Here is a 6974-nt window from a genome sequence, read left to right on the forward strand (position 1 = left end):
GATGAGGTCTTCATTGTCAGCCAGGTGTCAATAATTCTCATCTAATATCCCATCCTTATGCCCTCTTTCTTTGATCTTTCCTGGTACCACATGTCACTGGTTTATATACCTGAGGAATAGCCTCTGGGATAGTGTAGTGTTCAGGGTACTTAAGAAGCATCTTTGGGGGGCTTCCGTGGTGGCGCAGTGGTTGAGAATCTGCCTGCCAATGCAGGGGACACCGGTTCGAGCCCTGGTCTGGGAAGATCCCACATACCGCAGAGCAACTGGGCCCGTGAGCCACAATTGCTGAGCCTGCGCATCTGGAGCCTGTGCTCCGCAACAAGAGAGGCCGCGATAATGAGAGGCCCGTGCACCGCGATGAAGAGTGGCCCCCACTTGCCGCAACTAGAGAAAGCCCTCGCACAGAAACGAAGACCAACACAGACATAAATAAATAAATAATAAATAAATTTAAAAAAAAAAAAGAAAAAAAAAAAAAAGAAGCATCTTTGGGATCAGTACTTGTGGAAAGGAAGGGAAGAAAGCAAGGTTGTAAAGAGAAAGAAGGTGAGCCAAAATCTAAGGCACAATAAAAGTGTTGACTGATTTCATAGGAAGCTCTGGACTTTCAAAGCTGTTCCTACTTGTGTACTCCCACATTGATGGTCATTGAATATAGCCCATCCCAGGAACGAGAGCATGATATTGAATTAAATGGATCTCTATGGCTGAGGCAGTTCCTGAGGAAGTTGACAGAAAGGCTGTGTATTAATATCAGTCCCAGAAGTTGTGTCAATAACTCCTTCATAAACAGTGTTTATCATATATCTAACAAAGGGTTTCTACTTAGAATATATGAAGCATTTCTAAATAACGAAAGTACAAAAAATGTAGCTTAAACCTAATTTTTAAAATGGGCAAAGACGTGAGCAGGCATTTCATGAATGAAGATATACAGAGGGCCAATAAACCCATGAAACAGTGAACATTATTAGTCTTAGATTACATCAACAATGACATAGATACCTACTAGAATGGCTAATATTGAAAAAAACAACAACAGAAACACCAAATAACTAACGATATCAATTGTTGCCAAAGATGTGGACCAAATGGAACTATCAAACTTTGCCATTGGGTATATAAAATGGTATAACATATGGTCTTAGAGGCTAGTGCTGAAATTTGTAGTATAAATCACTTCTGCAACTTTTATTGTCTAGAATTAATTATATAACATCTAGATTATGTTGATAGATATAGATGTAGATATAGATATAGATATATAGATATAGACGTTGATAAAGACATAGACAGTCCAGCAAGGAGGCTGAATATATAACTTTTCTGCATAAACAGGGAAGAGAGAAGGAAGAGTTTAGCACTTAGCTCTTCTCAACCAGATAGATATATTATTGCTTTTTTTAATAATAGTCATGTTAGAGAGTAATAAAGCACATACGTATTCTCATGCAAACTGAAAGAGGTCCTCCTACAAATATAAAATTAGTAGCAAATATTTTGATTAATGTAATGGAAGAAAATAAACAAACTTAAAAACCTTGTTTATGAAGATTTGGCAACAAAAATGGCATTTAATCTGAATTTAGAGCAATTAAAAATGTATAATAAATTTAAAAATAATAACGTAACTCAAAGTTTTTCAGTCATGAAGAGTCTGTGGGTGGTAATGATTTCATATTGGTATTTGAAATACCAATCCTAAAAGAGAAACAGGTGGCCACTGATGTTTTGCTGCCAATTTTCTGATGGCCATCTAGTCTATATCCTAGACACCAAAGTTACCACTGACACTCTGTCATTAATTCTATTTTTTAACTGAATTAAAATTGACATATATTAGATTAGTTTCAGATGTACAACACAGTGATTCAGCATTTTTATACATTATGAAATGATCATCACAATAAGTCTAATTACCACCTGTTACCATGCAGAGGTATTGCATGGTAATATTATTTTATTGACTATATTCCTTATGCCATAAATTACACTCTTGTGACATATTTACCTTGTATCTGGAGGTTTGTCTCTTTTAATCCCCTTAATCTCCTTTGCCCATTCCCCCAACCCTCTCCCTTCTGGCAACCACTAGTTTGTATCTATGAGTCTGTTTCTGTTTTGTATTGTTTGTTTGTTTTGTTTTTTTAGATTCCATATATCAGTGAAATTATATAGTATTTGTCTTTCTGTATCTGACTTATTTCACTTATATATTAGCACAATACCCTCTATATCCATCTGTGTTGTTGCAAATGGTTGAGTAATATTCCATTATTACACAAACACACAATTGTAATACATATATATTATATATATATATTGTGTATGTGTGTATACCACATCTTCCTTATCCATTCCTCTATTGATGGACACATAGGTTGCTTCCATATTTTGGCTTTTGTAAATAGTGCTTCAATGAATATAAGGGTACATACATCTTTTTGAATTAATGTTTTTATTTCTTTCAAATAAATACACAGAAGTGGAATTGCTGGATTGTATGGTAGTTTATTTTTAGGTGTTTGAGGACCCTCCATACTGTTTTCCATAGTGGTTGCACAAATTTACATTTCCACCAGCAATGCAGGGGATTCCCTTTTCTTCACATCCTCCTCAACACTTGTTGTTTCTTGTGTTTTTGATAATAGCAGTTCTGACAGGTGTAAGGTGGTATCTCATTGTGGTTTTGATTTGCATTTCCCTGATGATCAGTGATGTTGAGTGTCCTTTCTATGCCTGTTGTTCAGCCCTATGTCTTTGACTAGAAAAAAATGTCTATTTAGGTCCTCTGCCCATTTTTTAATTGGTTTGTTTGGCTTTCTGATTGAGTTGTTTAGTTCTTTGTATATTTTGTATATCAACCCCTTAACAGACATATCATTTACAAATATATTCTCCCCTTTGGTATGTTGCATTTTCATTTTGTTGATGGTTTCTTTGGAAGTGAAAAAGATTTTTAGTTTGATGTGGTGCCATTTGTTTATTTTTTCTTTTGCTGCTCTTGCCTCAGGAGACATATCCAAAAATATATTACTAGACTGATGTCAAAGAGTGTACTGCCTCTGTTTCTTCTAGTTTTATGGTTTTAGCTCTTACATTGAAGTCTTTAATCCATTTTGAGTTTTTTTGTATAAGGTATAATAAAGTAGTCTAGGTTGACTCCAAAATTCTTAACTAATATGTTGCCTTCTTAATAATTATTACAGGTGTCAACAGAGATAGCTATTTGGACTAAAAGGACTCTGTATAAATATTAAAATTAATATTCTGATGTCCAAACTCGGAAAGGTTCTTATAACTTTTTCCCACAACATACAAACATGTATATGTGTTGTGATTATTAGGCATGCCATAAATAATTTGTTGCTATTGCTGGTTAAAATATCAAATGCTATAAAACTTACTACTTTAAATAAGTTAAGCAGATTCAAGTTAACTCACATTTTGTTGTTCTTTTCTGTTAAGCTATCTTAAGTAAGAAATGGTTCAAGTCATTAATGGAGGGAAAAGACAATATGAAAGTATTAAGAATAACTGCTATATATATCATTACTTTAATGAAAGTTATTTAATTAAAGTAATGATATGATTATGCTTGAATGTATGATTAACATTACATTTTTCATTACATTATCTCATTTAAATCTGAATAACATATTCACTATCTTCTTGCGTGGGATTGTACCAAAGCCTCCCTGTTCTTCACTGGAGTAGTGCCTCATATTCAACCACGAACCTAGAGTATGTGATTTTGCTCTTTCCCCATTTTATTGCAGTTGTTTGTGATTTAGGTATAGTCACATTTGCGATCCTCTGTCATAACTGAGACAACAACTACTAGTGTGAACTTAGCTGTTCACTTATCAATATGGACATATTCCTTTGTGCTGTCCCCTGGTCATCCTGAATTAATTTCACTTATTTAATATTACATTTTCTGGGAAAATGGTTTTAGCTTGGCTCTGTACATTTGTTCTTAAATAGTACAACATGGAGAGACTGGGACATTCCTACCATATAGTTATTTTGTTTTGTTTTATTCAAAATATTAATGGGTATTTTTCATTACTTCACTTATTCAATCAGGTAATATGAAATCCATTTGCTAATCTAATTTTTCAACTTCCATTTTCTTTCGAATAAAATTCAAAATGAACAATTATAGTTATATATTTTGATCAAATCAAAACTTAATGCTTTTCAAAATTTTTAATTTTCTTGTATTTGTGTTTTAATTTACACATGATCAAAACATAGTTTTCTAATGAAAAGAGACTTAATTTTACTTTATATGAAGAAAAATCTAAAATTGATGCATAGGCTTTCAGTTTAGGATTGGTACCAGAAAGTGAACAGTCCAGACTTATATTCTTGGAAATAATCCCAAAGTTACAGGAAAATATAAGACACAAAAATCTTAACTCCATGTTCAGTGACACAAGGAAATATTTAAAATCTAAACCATGACATAGGCTAAAAGCTCACAAAAGGAAGTACAAATCATTGAGCAGGGTTCCTTTTGGAGGAAACTGAGAAAGGTATCAAGGGACAGTGGTACTTTGCTTTAGATTCAGAAATAACCAGAAAAACTATAAATTACACTTGCCAAAGTAGGCAGACACAGTGTGAGACACTAAACCTAATTTTTCCTTAGGTTGAAACAGTAGGAATAGTTAATACAGACTACAGTGAGTAATGGAGCAGGCAGGAGATTTCCTCAAGGAAGTGTGGTTCCCAGAAGTATAAAATCTGTACCAGATTCAACAATAAAACAAAAACAAAAAAAGAAGAATCAAGGAACCTGAATTCATGTGGCAGAGGGGGAATATGTACTAGAAAACTATTGTCATGAAGCAGATATAAAATGTGACCAAAAACTTTAAAAACAAAAACAAGAAACAGAAGACTTAATCAAGTAATCATCTCTATGAAGTAGAAGCACAAAAACAAGATGCAAGACCTGAGGGAATTGATAGCAGGGCAGTAAGAAAAGATGAAACATAACTAAGAAGAGATAAAGATAGATGCTAAAAAATACATAACATCAGAGCACTAGAGGTAAAACTGGAAGGAAACAAGAGAAATCAATCACTACTGATAAATAATAATAATAATATAATAATAATAAAGTAAGAGTTTGTAGCAATTAAAAATGGGGCAATCAAGTACAGTGAAAAACAAAGAGCTAAAAATGATCAGCAAAAATGATAGATATGAAAGTTAAGATACAAAATATTTATACTTGAAGTTCTCAAAGGAAAAAAATGCAAGATAAAATATTTGGGTAAAACTTGCCAGTGCATATTGAAAAGGTATGCTAAGTCCAAAAGAAAGTTGACCCCAAACTGTTACCATTGGCCATAGCATAGTAAAGTCATGGAACTCTAATGTAAATAAAAAATCCTTTGGGGTGGATGTTAGGCCAACAAGTCATTTATAAGGAGAAAGCACTTAACAGCAATATTTAATACTAGATGACACTGGAGCAACACTTACCAAATCATTTATACATGAAAGCAACAGAATGTTAATTTTTAACATATTGAAACTAACAGAATATTATTGTAATAAACCCTTCACAATACACCACGTAGCAACAACAGAATAGATGTGTTATAGTCTCTGAATATGTAGAAATAAAATAATTTTTTAAAAATTGAGATTTAGGTGATAACTGAAGGTTATATTTAAGTAGATATGCTGAGTTCTTCTTCATTTACAGCTGACAAGAATATCATTTAAGAGTGAAAATGTATGCATTGATATATTTCAGATTAAAAAGATAAACAATTTAATAAAATTAAATGGTGAAGGCAAAGTGGAATACAAGAAATTTATTAATGCCATAATTGGTCATAGTGGGGAATTTTTATATATTGTTTAAAATTAGATAATTAAGGTTATTACATAACTTACAGTTGTAAAAATAATCACTGGGATGAAAATGCAAAAACTTTCTAAGTAACAAAATACACATACACGAGGGAAGAAAAACAAAACACATCAAATAGTGAAATATTTCTAAACTAAAAAATTAAAAAGCAGAACACAAAAGTATATGATAGAAGTAGTGTAAATATAACAGTATTCTTATTGCATTAAATTTACCTATTATAAGACAAAGACTTGCATTTTGTCTAACAAAAGTAAATCTATTTCTAAACCATATACAATCATATACAAAAAAAAGTGAAGTGCCATATAAGGTTTGAAAATAAAATAAAAATAGATTTGCTTTTCTAACTATGGCCTCACATTTAAAAGCTGTAAAGAAAGTAAGAGCCAAATCCCACTCTTAAAATAATGGGGGTAAAAACCTGATAAAGTGGAGAAAACACATACATATTTCACTCAAAAACCTTCACATGTATACGCATGTGGAGACAAACTTGCAAATGGCCTCATGATAGGCTGAAAAATGGCGCCTTCCTACCAACTTACAGGTATACCTCATTTTATTGTGTTTTGCTTCATTGTGCTTCACAGATACTGCACTTTTTACAAATTGAAGATTTGTGGCAACCCTGTGTCAAGCAAGTCTATTAGAATCATTTTTTTCAACAGTATTTTCTCACTTTCTCTGTGTCACATTTTGGTAATTCTCACAATATTTCAAATTTTATTATTATTGTTGTTGTTGTTGTTGTTATGGTGATCTGTAATCAGTGATTTTTGTTGTTACTATCGTAATTGATTTGGGGCGCTATGAACTGCAGCCGTATAAGACATCGAACTTAATGTTGCGTGTGCTCTGACTGCTACTCCAACCGGCTCTTTCCCATCTCTCTCCCTTTCCTCAGGCCTTGCTGAGACATAATATTGAAATTAGGCTAATTAATAACCCTACATTGGCCTCTAAGTGTTCAACTGAAAAAAAAAAAAAGGGTTGCAGGTTTCTTACTTCAAATCAAAGCTATAAATAATTAAGCTTAGTGAGGAAGCCTTTGTCAAAAGCCGAGATAGGTTAA

This window comes from Eschrichtius robustus, chromosome 9 (genome assembly GCF_028021215.1).
Source record: "Eschrichtius robustus isolate mEscRob2 chromosome 9, mEscRob2.pri, whole genome shotgun sequence".
In the NCBI taxonomy this organism is placed as follows: Eukaryota; Metazoa; Chordata; class Mammalia; order Artiodactyla; family Eschrichtiidae; genus Eschrichtius; species Eschrichtius robustus.